The sequence below is a fragment of the Vulpes lagopus genome, chromosome 8 (genome assembly GCF_018345385.1).
Source record: "Vulpes lagopus strain Blue_001 chromosome 8, ASM1834538v1, whole genome shotgun sequence".
NCBI lineage: Eukaryota > Metazoa > Chordata > Mammalia > Carnivora > Canidae > Vulpes > Vulpes lagopus.
The window spans coordinates 94198596-94215340 of record NC_054831.1 but is presented as its reverse complement, the minus strand read 5'-3'; the positions used below and the strand labels follow the sequence as shown (position 1 = coordinate 94215340).

General features: G+C 39.2%; 1 long non-coding RNA gene across 1 annotated transcript in view; it reads right to left on the bottom strand.

Moving 5' to 3' along the window:
• Positions 1-16745, bottom strand: part of LOC121496483 — a 324318-nt gene that overhangs the window by 120255 nt on the left and 187318 nt on the right. Inside the window, exon 2 of the long non-coding RNA XR_005989250.1 lies at positions 1235-1330. This is a non-coding gene — a long non-coding RNA (uncharacterized LOC121496483). The remainder of the gene's footprint in view (positions 1-1234; positions 1331-16745) is intronic.

Genomic DNA, 16745 nt, shown 5'->3' with positions numbered 1-16745 from the left:
GTCACTTCTACTTCAAAAGCATGCAGTGGGAGAGTGCTTGTGAAAGAAAAAAGATACCCGGTCTGAAAAGAAGCAAACATTATCTATCATGCTAAGGCTTTATTTATCATCCTGCTAGAGCAGACAAAAAAAATAAAATCAATGCTATTGTCGCAACTAGAGGCGGGGAAAAAACTCTTAAAGATGCTGATGGAAGAAAAAAGCCCTCTGCATTCTTCCATTTACCACCAAAAGCCTCTGAAACATCAGTCTGCTGAAAGCTAAAGGATAAAGGCAAGATACAGGAATAACTCAAATGATGCCTCCTGCCACCAGCGTCAGTCACTTGGAATGAGAGTGAAGTGAGAGATTTAAAAAATAGATTAATTGAACAGCACTAGATCATCTCAGCTGCAGAAATACTGGAACATGGAAATGCAGAGGTGCTTTGAGTCAAAGAGGAGAGATCATTCCAGGTGAAACAAAGGGGTTATCAGTTGGGAGTAGTACTGTCTGTTTCGTGATACGTGGCCAAGAAAATCATGATTACAGTCAAAGCCAGATTCAGAAAAACCGATCATGTGAACTTCTCACGGTGCTGGGAGGAGTATACTGTGCCATGTGCTGATCCCGTAACTCGCTCAGTAGACACGATGAGCTGCATGAAAGCAGATCAGAGGGCCGTGCGCCAGGCACTGTGGCAGGCAATGCAAATGCTAAGATGTGTAGGAGAAAGACACAAGCACGGTGAGCCAGCCACTGGGGGAGGGCATTTGAAAGGCCAGCCAGCCTGTGGGATGATCCTGAAGCATCTCCTAATGCATGAGGGGTCCCTAAAAGTTAATGTCTATGAGACTCACATGAGTATCCTGCTAAAAGAATCTTATTCAGACCATTCTGACAAGATCCCCATGATGTGGATGTTACTGTCTTTGGGCTACACTCTGAGTAGCGGACCCCAAATGACACTTGATTTCAGCTCTTTCTGCAGCAAGAGCACGATGGGAGAAATGGAGCAAGTATTTATCTGACTGCACTGCAGTGAGAACGGAGGTCTTCCTGGCCTGCAATTCTGTGCAATTCTGTGCACACCGAAGATGGTGAGGGGCCGCTCTCCATCTCCTCTGAAGCATGAGGGAATCTACTGAATTGGCAGCAGCACAAAAAAAAGCATTTTCATGATGAGGAGCCCCTTGACTGGAAATCTTGCTAATGGCGAAGGTGAGTTTTAAGGCAGATCATAAAACGTCCTTACCTAGATTCTACGGTGGAAAAGTATAGAGATTTTTCATCTGTCCTGAAGGCTGGAATGGTGACTTGGCTTTTCAAAGACTCAGTCCACCCTGGTAGTCTGTGAAAAAAAAAAAAAAGCATATAAAAGTGACTTTCAATATTTGTTCACTGCATTTCTGTGACAACCTTTGGTCACACTGTTGGGAGCTAACTGGTATACCTAACCAACATCCTTCCTGTCAAGGTTTATGCCACAGAGAAAATAATTGGATTATGGTATCTTGACCAAAGGACCAAACAAGAACTAGGTGTGAGAATCAGCCTTCTTAAGATGTGTTTATTTGAATGTTTATTTAAAGCCTAAAAGAAAAGAAAAAGTCAAAGGAAATCCTTAGGCTTTACCCTCACAGTTTCCAAATGAAGAGAATGGTCCTCTCTGCAATAGGACCTCAGTTGTCATCCCATCAGGTCTCATCACCCCATATATCAAACTTTCACATTCTAACAGTCCTTGCTTCTCAACTTAAAAAGGAGCAAGCTTATTATGGTTCTTCCTTAACAGAAACAATTTTCTACCATGTCTCCAGATCCTGCTCCAGGATTGCTACATCTCTCCCTTCTCCGCTATCTGTACCGGTATCTGAATTTTCTTCCCACTTATTCTTATTTCTTAATACATTTTTAAAAAGTAGCAGAACACCACTTTTCAAATGAAATCTAATGTGGAACCCTAAGACAAAAAATAAACACATAAAAAATAAGCACACTTTCCCGGGTTGAAAGAGGGGCATGGGGAGCATAGAACCCCCAACCCAGTCTCCCACTTCCACTTGTCTAGGCAGTGCTTACACAGCCTCTAAAGACCCCAGTCTCTGAAAACCATCTGCTTACCTCACTCCCTGAGCTGCCTCTCAAGACCCCAGGCTCTGCAAAGGGTCTGATCCCTCCTCTCCCTCTCTCTAGTCCAAGGAAATAGTTATGAACCCCCCAGATTTCTTAGTAGATAGGCACCTGCTGGTATGTCTTACCTGATTCTCTAAAGAATTTGAGAGTACAGACAAGTAAGGAGCTATTTACGATTCCCACATATTTCATTCTCTCTCCTCAATGCCTTTGCACATTCTGTTTCCTCTGTGCTAATCCTCTCTTGGCTTTTCATCTCGCCTAGAATAAAAGCCCGGTTGGTTTTCAATACTGCAAAGCATCTACTCGATGTGCAAGCCGTCTCCCTCTGTCCTTAATGCCCCCTGCTCTCCCTATCCTCTAGCCCCACCACAGGCTTTGAATGGCACATGGGCTATAAGGAAATGCCTTCTCTAGCTGTACTACTTTTCTAAGAGTTTGTTTTCTTATTAGATATATATCTATTGGTTTTCATCATATGCTTTTCCGAAAGTATGGATCTAGAAGGAATTGCCTAATGGACTCACTGAAAGTTTGCTTTCTCATTTAAAACTAAGAGTTTTATTTTTATTATTTTTAAAGATTTTATTTATTTATTTATTTGACAGAGAGATAGAGAGAGCCAGAGAGCACAAGCAGAGGGGATGGCAGAGGAAGAAGGAGAAGCAGGCTCCCCATTGAGCAGGAAGCCCTACTCTGGACTTGATCCCAGGATCTTGAGATCACAACCTGAGCAGAAGGCAGACACCCGACTGACTGAGCCACCCAGGAGCCCCTGAAAAGTTAGAATACAATTTTATTTGGAATTAAATTTTGAGACAACTGCGGATCTCTGTCTAGACTAGAAATGGTCTCAGTGTAGCAAATCCTCCAAATTTAGTTATGTCCTACTGCAATAGGAAAGAAATCAAAATCAACAAGGATTTGCAAAGTACTTCTAAGAGTTATATGGGAGATAGAAGAGAAGAGTACAGTGTTCTTTCCTAACTAAAATTGATTATGCTAATGGTTGGCAATGCAAATTGATATATGTTATATTTGATTATGTGCTAAGGGAGAAAAGTGCTGAATGAAACTGTTGGTCTTTTTATCCCCTTAAATCTAAGGTCCTGACATACTAACTTCATTTTTTTTCAGCAAAGCTATTCTTCTTCAAAGAAAGAGAAATCAACAGTGCTGAACCCTCGTTCTCATTCCAATACTCATAATTCTGGACAGCAATTTTATTCTTATTTCAGTAGCTGTATATTGGTTAAAATTAAGCTAACAGAAAAGGTAAGTTGACAGTGTTCACATGATATTAAGTTGGAAAATTCTAGCTTGTCTCTCACTCCTACTCTTTTTGCACTTACATTTTAAGTTAAATTCTCCACCAAATGAAATGCAATGGATTGAAGATTATATTAGTTTACAAAGAAGTAGATCACAGTCACTCTCAACACAAAAACAAAGATGGTGTTAACATGGGCTGTTGCATAATATCACAGGCATTCATTTCTAAACCTAGACTTTAAGGATTAGAAAGAGGTAGGCCTCTTTTTAATTACTGGAGCTGCGAATTTATGCTTGAGAGGTCAGTGTTCTTGGTCAGCTTGTGGTTTCCTAGTCTGAGTCTACAGTACCAGACTCACATCTATACTGACACTCTCCCCTCTGCTGACCCATGGGAAAATGTGCTGTCTAAAGTAAATCAACTCAGTAATTTTGTAATATGCTCAGTACTTGTAATTTCAACTGTAAAATTCCTCCATTAGTAGCAAAATTTTGAAACAAATATAACATGTCATGTGGTAGATCTCAAATACAATGGACTCTTCTAGTTATATCATCCCCAAATAATTGCACAATTTTGGCTTAAATATAGTCATGACTTTATGATAGTTTTTTTTGGATGTCCTTGTCACTTTCACAACTGAAAGGGTTGTTAGATCCCTAGGCCTATTTTTTTTTTAAGTTTCTTTTTATTCTTTATGTGTGTTTGTTACCTCTTACACTGTGTTTCTTTTCAGTCAGGTACTGAGTCTTGACATTTCTCCCTCGGACCACTCTGTGGTTTTCTCCAAAAATGGTGCAAAGACTTTGGCAAATTGAATTAAAATAATAATAATAATAATAATTGGTCTTTCTGTGCTATGCATTGCACACTTTAGTTGCTAAGAAAAGCTCCAGGTTACCTGTAGACCCACTCATTTGCCAACTATTCCAACCCATTGTGGCATTACTGCACTCATCAGTTTTTATGCATGACACTCTAATATACTCCTAGCCCTGTGGCCCTGCCACAAACTACACATTGCGTAACAGGATTCCGCCACAGTCTATCTCTTGCCTGTCCCTTTCTATGGAGGGCTGGACATGTTCATTGTACCTCTAGCTACTTTACAGATCCAGTTACCAATGGACTCATTGCATTAGAACATGCCATAGCGGTCTGTGTGATAAAAATTCCAGCCAGGAAACTGAACATCCTTATATAATAGAAATGAAAAGTTGCCATAATCAAGCCCAAGTTAAAGACAACCCTTGAGCACCATACACTGAACCTCTGGCTTCCTACTGTAGTAATCACCTTTATATTTGATCAGGTTCTCCAATCCCCCATTCTTCAAAGTGCTAAGGCTCGTAAGCAGTATAACCTAATACTGAATCGTATCACACTTCACCCCAAGCGCTTCAGAACACAGCAATATGAGATGCAGCCTTTAGCCTCAAGATGGGACATGACACACACCTGTGAAACAAACAGAAAACACAATATATGGTCACCATTCCTGCCACTTTAGGCTCTGCTGAGACAGGCTTCAAGCACCCATGGGAAGAATGTTAACACAATAACAAATGTGATTCTGTTAAATTAGAAGCTGAGAAAACCACTTGTATATTTGGTGTTTCCCCTGGTACTGGGATGATCAGTAAAAAATGAAAAAGCCTGTATTTTTGGCTGATCCCAAATGTCTAGGGAAAATAGGTGGCTATTACACAATGGGGGTGTTGAAAGATTGAGGATGGAAATGAAAGAGGGTTTTTTAATACCTACTTATATATATATTTTAAAATGATAGCCATCCCCAGCAACCCCAAATAGGCACTACCAGCAGGGATTAGATCCTTAAGGAATCAAAGTTCCTGTGTGAAGTCAAAAAAATATTAAATGAGTTGTAGAAAAAAGAAATCTTATCTATGACCTAGGGCTACATGTATGTAATTAAGTTCTTTTCCTTACTATGTCAGATTTACATGTAAATATTTTAACTAAGTTTTCTATTCCTTCACAATTTTATACAGAGCATGTTGATAATAACTTTTCAACCTAGTCCAGAGGTTATAGAATATGGACACATGATGGTGACAGAACCAGCATAAGGGTGGATATTTCCCAGAGGTCCTGAACTAGGCACTGTATGCATCAATGGATAAGGTTCTGGGTTTCCTCACTTTGAGGAGGAGGGAACCATGCCTTGGTTGTCAAGGGTTATCTTTAGAATGGTAGCATGGAACCAATGTTTATAAGTGAGAATATATTCAAAGGATATCCAAAGGTTTAAACTGTATAAAACTTCGTCATATTTTTTGGCCACTACATAGTCTTGTGTTTGGGAAGTTCTCCACTGAAAGCCTTTGAAAGGTGAGGGCCTGCCTTCTGCTGGGGAAAGCTCCAAGAAATCTCTCTGGACCTTGAATTGAGAGCCAGAGACACGTAGCAGAGAGAACCAGACAATGACAATGAGACTGGGCACTGCCTGGGTAAGTTGCAGCACTCAGCCTTCAGTGGAAATGGTAGAAGCTTTGTCAAGCAGTTTGGAGTATGTTGTGGGGTGTCTCTGAACCCAGTTCTCCAGTTTACTTTGTGATAATGCAAAGTACCCTCTCTTACCCTGTTCATAGATCTATTTTCTCCTTAAATTTCTGTTGAGACCAAAAGATCTATCTTTTCATTCTCCTGAGTCATAGCAAGAATCTACACTCTGTTTGTAGTCACTGACATGGGAAATTTGTTCCCTGCCCTACTTCCTACAGAATAGGTATTTCTTCTCAGTTTCTTGTGGATTTTAATATCACCTATGATCTAAATGTCATTCTCCTTCCTTATTCTCTCCCCAAATAGTATTTCCCTAATTAACGGCCTCAATAATAATCCTATGGTTATATTTGGATTAGAAAAGAATCATAGTGTACAGTAACTGTGCCATTATACGCATCACTAAAGTTCTGAGTTTGTTTTGTTCATAATAGATTTAGTATAGAGTATAGATTAAATCTAGAGTATAGATTTAAATAGATTTATGTAAAGAACTATGCATCTCCTGAAAACATGCAGAATGTTATGCAATACACAAAAGTTATTGAAAACATAATTTTGACATTTAATTGAGAAATTAAACAAATAAAATTTAAGAGCCAAGTGAAGAGTGGGTCTTAGGCTGAAACAATGCAGTTATCAAATTTCCTTTGTGTGATAAATGGGAGATGAAAAACAATAGTTCTATATAGACTTTAAAGCAATTTTTTGCATATGTTATGATGAATATCATATACTAAGATGAAAGGCTACAAGTTAGCATGCAACTAGGATAAACACATAGCTTTAATAAAAAAAGAAATTTGCTAGATAACGACAGGCTACCCTTTTAACTTCCAACACACGTTTAACTCTTTCTGGTAAAGAAAGGAAGAAAAAAGGAAGAAAAAGAAGGGAGGAAAGAAAGAAAGAGAAGAAAGAAGAAAGAAAGAAAGAAAGAAAGAAAGAAAGAAAGAAAGAAAGAAAGAAAGAAAGAAAGAAAGAAAGAAAGAGAAAGAAAGAAAGAAGAAATAAAAGAAAGAAGAAAGAAGAAAGAAAGAAAAAGAAGAAAGAAAGAAGAAAGAAAGAAAGAAAGAAAGAAAGAAAGAAAGAAAGAGAGAGATTCAACAACATATTACACAACTCCCCTGCTTTCTAATAAGATGACATGACACAGAATACAAATTTTTCTTTAAGAAAAAGGTTGTTTTTGTGAACATCAATTATTAAGCCGTGCTACAGGGCTAATAAGGGCTCTCAAGAAACATGAAGCTGCTTGCTGCAAGCTGTTAAGCTTATGCTACTATACTTTTAAAGTCCTGAATTTGGTATGAGACCCAAACTCATATGTGTCCTACGAGCCCCTTACAATGGAGTTTCTGCCTACATCTGCAACCTCCTCCCAAACCAGTCCTCATACTCACCATACTCTGGACATTTTCCTAAGCTCTTTCACACTCCAGAGATCTGCTGTGTGGCTTTCCTCCGCTGCCTCAGTGTACTTCCCAGGTGCCACCTGGCAGCTTCTGCTCATCCCACAGGCCTCATCTTATGGGTCACTTCCTCAGCAAATCTTGCCTTACCCCAGAGCCTAGCATAGTCCATGGCACATATGAACATGTTTAATGAATTAATGAATAAAATATCAAAATACCACAAATGTTCCTGAATAAGAATTCTATATGGCACTTTTTTTGGTACCAGCATTTAAAATCTAAATACTTTTAAATTTTCTAAAAATTAAAATGAATAACTATGGAATAGATTTAATGGGGAAAATAGAAAGTAAATAGGAAACAGAGCTAGTGCTGAATTAAACAATGGATGCGCAGACATACAGCTCCCTTTTTCTACTGTCAAGACAACATACTGATTTCAACTGCTAGGTGGGAATCAGCCAGAAGAAGGGAAATGAGTAATCAGATCTACTTCCTGTACCAGGTGCCTTAGCTGGGCTTAGACATCATCTATTGATGTCAGAGATCCATGCTATCTCCCATCTCCCACTTCTATGGGATTTTCATTCTAATATTTTTCAGAAAGGGATAAAACATGCAATATTACAATATGGTGATATTTGGGTGCAATACAGTGTGACTAACTGGATGGCAACATTTGGGGGAGTTTGTGGTATAATATGTTAGAATCAAGAAAACATAGGTGTGCAGCTCATGGGACCTAAATTCTAATCCCATTTCTTCTAAGTAGCTGCATGATTTCTATGCTCAGAGTAAATTCCCTCAGTGACCATTTCTTACTGTACCTATATGTGTGTGGCATAGGGCTAGGAACTGTGTGGGTGTTTGTGTGTGGGGAGTGAGCCCAGATGCTGTGGGAGAAATCATATATATGTACACATATAAAACAGTCTTTCCCCTGAAGGAGTTAATAATCATTATGGAAAACTTGAAGCAATCAAAGAAAAGGCAGGGCATAAACAAAAGCTAAATTGTGTGGTTCAGACTCCAAGTGTAGTAGGAGTTCAAAGAGGGGAGAAATGAATGTGGGCTGGGGTTTTGCAGGAAACTTTTTGCAGGGGGAGCTCAAGAATATGTTAAATATTGTTGTAAAGGATTGAAGATATTCCTATAACATTTAACCAATTTTTTTAAAGATTTTATTCATTTATTCATCAGAGAGAGAGAGAGAGAGGCAGAGACACAGGCAGAGGGAGAGCTGGCTCCATGCAGGGAGCCTGATGTAGGTCTCAATCCCAGGTACTAGGATCATGCCCTGGGCTGAAGGCAGCGCTAAACTGCTGAGCCAGCCGGGCTGTCCCCAAAACTCTTTTTCAAAAAGGTTTCCTAAAATGTTCAACTTTGGGGGCATCAGGGAGGCTCAGTCAGTTAGGCAACTCAGGCAAACTCAGTTTGCTGATATTCTTGCCTTTGGCTCAGGTCATGATCCCAGGATCCTGGGATGGAGCTCCACCTTGGGGTCCCTGTTCAGTGAGGAGCCTGCTTCTCCCTCTCTTCCCTACTTGTTCTCCCTCTCAGTATCTCTGTCTCTCTCAAATAAATAAATAAATAAATAAATAAATAAATAAATAAATAAAATTTCTTTCCCAAAAAAGATGTTCAACTTTTTTTTTTTCTCCAATTGAGCAGCTTCTGGAAATATATAAGGATTCCCTAAGGAGCTAGGCAATTGTCTAGTCAGAGAATACAGTGGAATCAAGCCTGGGGATGAATGAGTCACAGATGTAACAGCAGCTCCTCTTTATATGCATCCTTCTCTGATAGGAGAAAGGAATTAGACCATGGTGGGCAGCAAAAGGAATAAAATGAGTGTGAACAAGATAGAAATTAGTGCTATGTACATGTAAGAGCAGGGAGGAGGCTGATAAGTGTGGAACCCAGAGTTGTGTTGGGGGCTAGTGAGAAGATGATTGGAAAACCACATCACAGAATACATTTGATCTAATTAAATCAAAATAAAAGCCAAAATTCCTAGGACAAGGACTGATTCAGGGCTGAGGCAGGAAAAGTACAGGATAATCCCTGAACTCCCTACTGCACTAGGCAGTGAGGAGCTCTCAAAAAATGACAGGGACTTGTCAAAAGCACACAAGATTCTGTCTGAAATAGTCTGGAACAATTTGAGTATCAAGAAATAATGTTGATAATGAATTATATATAACTATTTGAATGAAGCAAAGCTCCTGAGTCTATACTGAAATAAACAAATCAGTAAACTAATGTATAGAGAGAAGAGAAAATTCTTCCTTACAGTATAAGGCCAAGTAATAAATATACAAGATATGGTGAAGCTAGAAAATCATTAATGAATAGTAGAATCAGTAGGTGAAAGTTCAATAAGAAAGGATATTTCTACAGTATCAAAATACTTCCACAAAATTTTATTAATTGCAAAGGGAAAAACAATAACTTGACAAAGAAAAATCTGGAAGACATTTCACTTCAATCCCACAATCAAAGCTAACATCACCAATATTGGGACACATGGACATTATGTACCTCTTGAAATGATGAACTCCAAAGGATGGAAAATCCTTTTGCTGATATTCCTGCCAAAAATACATTGCCAGGATCTCTCATGAGCATACCTCAGACAGACATGTTTTAGGTAAAAGGAAACTAAATAGAATGAGAACTAAATGCAATCTTCCATGCTGGATTGGATCCGGAAGTAGGAAAAGAATATCTGTAATGGATATTACTGGGACAAATTTACAACATTTGGATGTGGAGTGTGAATAATAGTATTATATCAGTGTTAAATTTCCCGTTATCACTAGCTCTATTGTGGTTATGTAAAATAATATCCTTGTTCCTGGGAAACACAGACACATTTAAGAGTAAAAGGAAATGATGTTTTCCACTGTTCTCAAAAAATATGTATTAATATTATAAGTGACAAATATACCTGGGTATATACATGTGTGCGTAAAGAGAGAGAGAGATAATGGCTCAAAATGTAGATTATATCAAAATTAAAAGTCACAAAAGAATAAAAAAATGCCAAAGCAATGTTTACATTTTATGTCTTGAAATGTGACAGGTCAGTTAAATGGATATAAGAATGAAAACCAGTATCTAAACTTCAAGCTAATTCTTTACTTAATAGAAAGCTTTGTTATATCAGTGGCCTCAGCTGAAGAAAATGGCAAAAATGCAAGAAAAAGGAGTTCAAAACAACACGATTTTGTCTAAGATATTTCCTTACTCTTAAAAACTTGATAGTTGGGACATGAGGAAGGCACTCTCCTGCTTGACCAGCTCAGAGGAAGCTGACCTCACCCAAGTGAGCAGACCCAACATTCCCACATGTCAGTTCCTTATTTTGCTCATGCTCCACCTCAGGCCTTCCTTTCTTTCTCTCTCCTTCTTTCTCTTTCTTTCTTTCTTTCTTTCTTTCTTTCTTTCTTTCTTTCTTTCTTTCTTTCTTTCTTTCGTCTTTTTATGCCTCTGCCTAAGGGCAAAAATAAGTGGCATTTTTCTGTCACAGAGGGTTTGGGCCTGTAACACCTACACTCTTCAGATGCAATCCTACCATGAAGCCCACAATAACAACATCTGACAATTCTGAGTGTTTATGGTTTAGAATTATTCTTCTGCCCAAGGTCAAGTCCCCGTGTATCCTGAGTGAGCCTCTCAGCTACCCACAGGCTCTCTCATTTGTGGCTTCCTACTTGATTATTCATTGTAAGCCTGGGCTGTTTCTGCCCTACTTCCTTACTTCTCTCTAGTTTCACCAGAGACGAGAATCCACCCCTTCAGTCTAGACTGTGACAATCTATTAGTTCTGTCAACTCCCTTCTTCTTATTCAAATAACCAGATTCTCTTGGTTTTTTTAGTCTTTGACAGGGGAGATTTTTCAACCAGGAAAGTCTTTCCTGGAACTGTGATTCTGTGACCCTTTGACCCTGAGGAGCTTTTGATCTGTAGGTATTTGTGAACTGAAGTTAGGGTATGCTATCTCTCTATGAGAAAAGAATGTATGTCCTGGAATAATCTGAGATTTCTTTCTTTTTTTATATAGATTTATTTATTTGAGGGGGACAGAGAGGGAGAGAAAGCATGAGTGGTGGGGGCAGGGGGCAGTGGGAGATAGAGGGAGTGAGAATTTCAAGCAGATTCCCTGATAAGCATGGAGACCAATGTGGGCCTTGATCCCAGGATCCTGAGATTATGAACTGAGCAGATATTAAGAGTCAGATACTTAACCAACTAAGACACCCAGAATTTACCTTTCTAACAGCCTCTGCCACTGCTGTAGGACTTTGAGAACCATGGCACTAGAGTTAGCTGTTGGGTCTTTTTCTAGAAGTGTGAGACTGTGTCTCTTTAGCTACTCACCAAGGACAAGCAAACAATTTACTCTTAAACACAGAACAGTTTGTCCAAACTCACTCATGAGAAGGTAAATGTAAATTAAAGCTACACCGAGATACAGTTTCTCACTTATTTGATTGGCAAAAACTTAAAAACTATAATAACACACTCTATTGGCAAAGCTGCAGAGAAATGAGCCCTGTCCTATACTGCTGGTTAGAACAAAAATTGCCACTACCCTTAGAGAGGGGCGCTGGGCCATATCTAACAAAACTACAGATGTATTCCCTCAGGATATAGATGTCCCACTTTTAAGTAATTCATTTTGCAGATAGATGTACCTCGAACAATTTGAAAATACTTGTGTGCAAGGATATTCCTTGCATTGTTCGTTAGTGCAGAATACTGGAAACAAAACGCTCCAACAAACACAGCCCATTGAATAAGCTGTGGTATATCTACACAGCAGAATCCTAAGCACCCTGCAAAGGAATGGAGCAGAGCTCAATGAAGTGAGGTGGGGTGCAAAATAGACCTCCCTTTCATTAAGAAATACAAGCAAATATGGTACTTAATCACATGTGCAAGAAACCACAGAGGGAGGACAAACCTGACATGAATGTGGTTGGTTACCTAAACAAGGTGGGTAAGGACTGGGTGGAAAGCAGAGAAGGAAGCTGAGAGTGGGCAAAGACTCTTCTCTGTGTATACCTTTCTGTACAGTTCTGACTTTTGAAACAACTTTAGTGTTTTACAAACTCACAAAAGGAAAAAGAATAAAAAACAAAAGAAAATCAGAAAGATTAAAGAAAAAAAATCCTCTAAATGGAGTATAAGCAAAAACAACTAAACCATATTTTAAAACAATAACCTAACCACACCAGATGAGTTGAGGAGAGAACTGACCTACGCAACATTTACACATGGGATCTAGAGGAAATTCCCTCAGACTAAAGAACAAAAGAGTTTTAGACACATATTGAACTCTAGTTAGTAGCCTGCCTTTTTGCAGAGTTATGCTTGAGCAATTTTGAAATATTTTCTTTGTATTCTGGGACTGGCAAATAAGTTACCATATTATGGATAATGGGAGGCACGTTTCTGACTCTTGGAATTTACAGATACTGAAAGGGATGCAGGCCCCCAAAGAAAAGAAGGAGGAGGAGGAGGGGTAAGAAGAGGAGAAGGAGATGAAGGAGATGACGAAGAAGACGAAGAAGACAATGAAGACAAAGACAAAGACGATGACGATGATGACGATGACGACAAAGAAGAAGAAGAAGAAGAGGAAGAAAGGGAGAAAGCACCCTGTGGTGGTATTGGGCTGGAGATGGAGGTATTGGTGTATGTGAAAGAGAGAGATAAGAGGGCAAGGATGATAGAGAGAGACAACGTAAAAATAGACACAAAAATATGGAAGGACCTAGAAGTGATTATGCTCCAGTAGAAATGAGTGTATCTCTTTAGGTAAATGGCCGATCTCAGGGCTGAGGCAGAGAGATGACAAGATGAGCCAGAAACATCTTATTGTTCCAGCAAATAAAGAAGAACCAAGAGAAACCCAAGGAAAAAAAAAAGAGAGAGAAAGCCAAGGGCATGCCAGAAGGATACAGGAGCCAGTTGAAAAGACTCCTACTTGCCAAAGCTGAGATAATTGAAACATCAAAATAAGTAATAGTAAAGTATTAAAACCCATTGAAAAAAAGCAATAATCCATGAGACCAGCTGCTATAAACAAACTAATGGGGAAAAATGAATCTTTACAATAGAAAGGCAGCTAATAAATACAGAGGAAATTATAAATTAGGAAAATCACCATTTAGCAACCATAATAATAATAATGAATTCAGATCAGAATCTCCAGTGAGAGCTAAAACTCAGAGAAATTTTGACAAGAAAAGGGATATTTACAGAGTTTCAAAGCTCCTCCCACAGATATTTATTAATTACAAAAGGGAAAGTCTAAAGTTACTATAAAGTAACTTTATAATAGAGAAGCCTGGCAGACACCATTTTAAAGTATCAAAGTTAACCCTGTAATGGAACAGGTCAACAACACACACTTCTTGCCAGGTGCACCAAGTACAAAACATCACTCTGTAGGGTTCCTGCCAAAAGTGCATAAGCTCAAACTACTCAGGAAGAAACATCAGCAAGTCCAAATGAAAGGACATTCTGCTAAATACTTGGCCTATACTTTTTAGGAAACTCAAAAAACTGATCCAGATTAGAAGATGCTAAGAGATGTGACAACTGAATGCAACACATGATCCCGGATTTTCTTTTACTAGAAGAAAATGTTCTTGGGACAAGTGGTGAAATCTGAAGGACTACAGATTATACAATAATGCATTAATGTTTAATGTCCTGATTATTGTATTTGTGTTGTGGCTGTGTAAAAAAAAAAGTTCTTGTTTTTTATTAAAATAAGGCTAAAGTTGTGGAGGGTAAGGAAACATTCCTTCTGTAGCTTACTGGTGAACAGTTCTGGGAAAAAGCATGTATGGGTAGGCTGATGATGATGAAGAGATGATAGATAGATAGATAGATAGATAGATAGATAGATAGATATTAGATAAAAAGATAAATGTTGACATTTGGAGAATCTAGGTGAAGAGTGTGTAAGAATTCTTTGTACTATTCTCACAAATTTTCTGTATATCTGAAAACATGTCACAGTATATATATTTTTTAATTCAGCTTTGCTAGAAGACAAGACTATATATGCAGAATGCTACCTCTGTTACCTCTGCTACCTGGAGAAGCATGTCCCACAGCCCAGTTAGCCTCACTCCCACTTTGGCACATTAGTACAGTAGACATAAGACTGGGAGTCTGAATATTTAATATTGACTTAGCACCTATGTTCCTTGGGTAAGCCATTTATCATCTCTGTGCTTGAGAGTTCTGGTGTGAAGGAAGGTTTAAACAAGATGATCTCCCAGTCAATTAGCAAACATCTCTTGGAAATGTACTAAGTGATAGAACTATGACAGTGAGCAAAACACTTGCTCACATGAAAATAGTGGTCTAATGCAGACCACTCTAGACCTAAAACATCTACGTGGAGAAATTTCTGAAAGAGAAAAAAATACATAAAACATGAAACAGAAATCTGAGAATGTGAATCAAAGAGATTTGAGTCTTGGGAGATCAGGGAATGCTTCCTTAAAATAGTCACAATTAAGCAGAGACCTGAATGCGGGGTAGGGGCTAGCTGGGGGAAAGAACAGTTGGGGTAAAGAGCATTCTAGGAAAGAAAAAACTAGATGTGTAAGACCTGAAGGAGGAGATGGCTTGGTATCTCCAAGACATTGAAAGAAGTCCAGATGTCTAAGGAATACAGAGAGAGAGAGAGAGAAGTCTCAGGCTAGTGGTACAAGATTGTATGGTGAGGTGGGTAGGACCATATAGAATGACAAATGACATCTCAGGAAGATTAGAATGTCTTCCTAATCCATTATTCTATTTTTATTAATATTTATTTATTTGTTTTAGAGAGAGAGCGAGAGAAGGGGCAGAGAGAGTTAGAGAACCCTAAGCGGACTCCTTGCTGAGCATGGAGCCTGATATGGGGCTCCATCCCAGGTACCCGAGATCATGACCTGAGTGGAAATCCAGAGTCAGCCCCTTAACAGACTGCACGACCCAGGTGCCCCCCAACCTATTATTCTATGTAAAAGATACTCATATGTATAGATAATTTGACTTTAAAAAGGAATCCAAATTTCATAAGTCCGTTATTATATGGCTCAGGATTTGAGTGTCTGGCTTATAATAGTTACTCAGAAGTACTTGTTGAATGTCAAGTATATTTATTACTCTACAGCTCTTCAGCCTAACAACTACATCTGATAAAAGCCTGCTATATCATAGAGGGCCTGGAAGCCATCATAAAATTATCATCCTGTCCATTAGGGGCTGGCACAAGCAAATCTTGACACCGACAGAGAAGAGACAGAAAGGAAAACAGTCCTCAAAATAGAATCCTTAGGGGCTGCAAAATCTTTTAAACCCATAGCCAACCAGGTTTTGAAAGCTTGAATAATTGTCCCCTAACTGGGAGACTGACCATACCTATGCCCTGTCTATAAATTTAAAATATAGGTTAGTTCATGGAAAGTTATGTTATGATTTCCCAAACTCCTCGAGAACAATAAACTTTACTCCCATTGGGGCTTCTGTCGCCTGGATTGTAAGAAGAGAGCATATGTTCACCATGAACGATCAAAGAGAAATTCATGCTCTTATCAAATGGAGACAAAGTGGGAAGTGGGTCTATAGAGTTAAATCAATCTAAGCTACGACCATTGGGCTTTATGGCCTTTTAATAAGAGCCTGTGTCTAGATTTTTATCTTCTTCCAATGCAGCTGCTAACCTAATCTGCTGCTACACTCCATCAGCATAAATCGTAGCAGGAAGCCCACTCATGGGGTCTACGTTATCACTAAAAAGCAGTGACTTAGTGTGTGGTCATGGAGGAGGGTTTCGTGGGGATCACAGCAGGGACCTGACACTTCTACAAACCAGGCTTGCTGATGTGCTTCGTGTAGCAACTTATGTGGCTGAGTGAGGGGACCTAATGGACATGGTGTAGACTAGTCCTGCAGCTCAGGGTCCTTCCGTAGTGAAAACTCAGCTTTAGGTAATGACAGAAGGAAATATATCTGCCCCTGGCACACCTCCCCTAAACGAGAGATGAGAGAAGACCAGAATCACTGTGAGTGAGACTTATGTCACATAACCTCCCCATGCCCTGAGATGAGCTGCTTCTGGGGTCACTTTGACTCCTGGGGGGAAAACAATCTAACCCAGCTCTTAATGGCAGTTTTACCAAATACTGCCTCTGAATTAAAGTTCACGTTTCCCAGTTAGGCATCTAAAGCCCTCCACAATCCCACTTGCACTTCTCTTTTCAGTGCTGACTCCTCAATATCCTTTAGCCAAACTAAACTGACCTGAGCCCTAGTCCTCTGACATGCGATTCTCGTCTCACTCTGGACATGACCCAACTGAGTTCCAGGGTCCTGCACAGAGGATCATTTCTACAAAGCC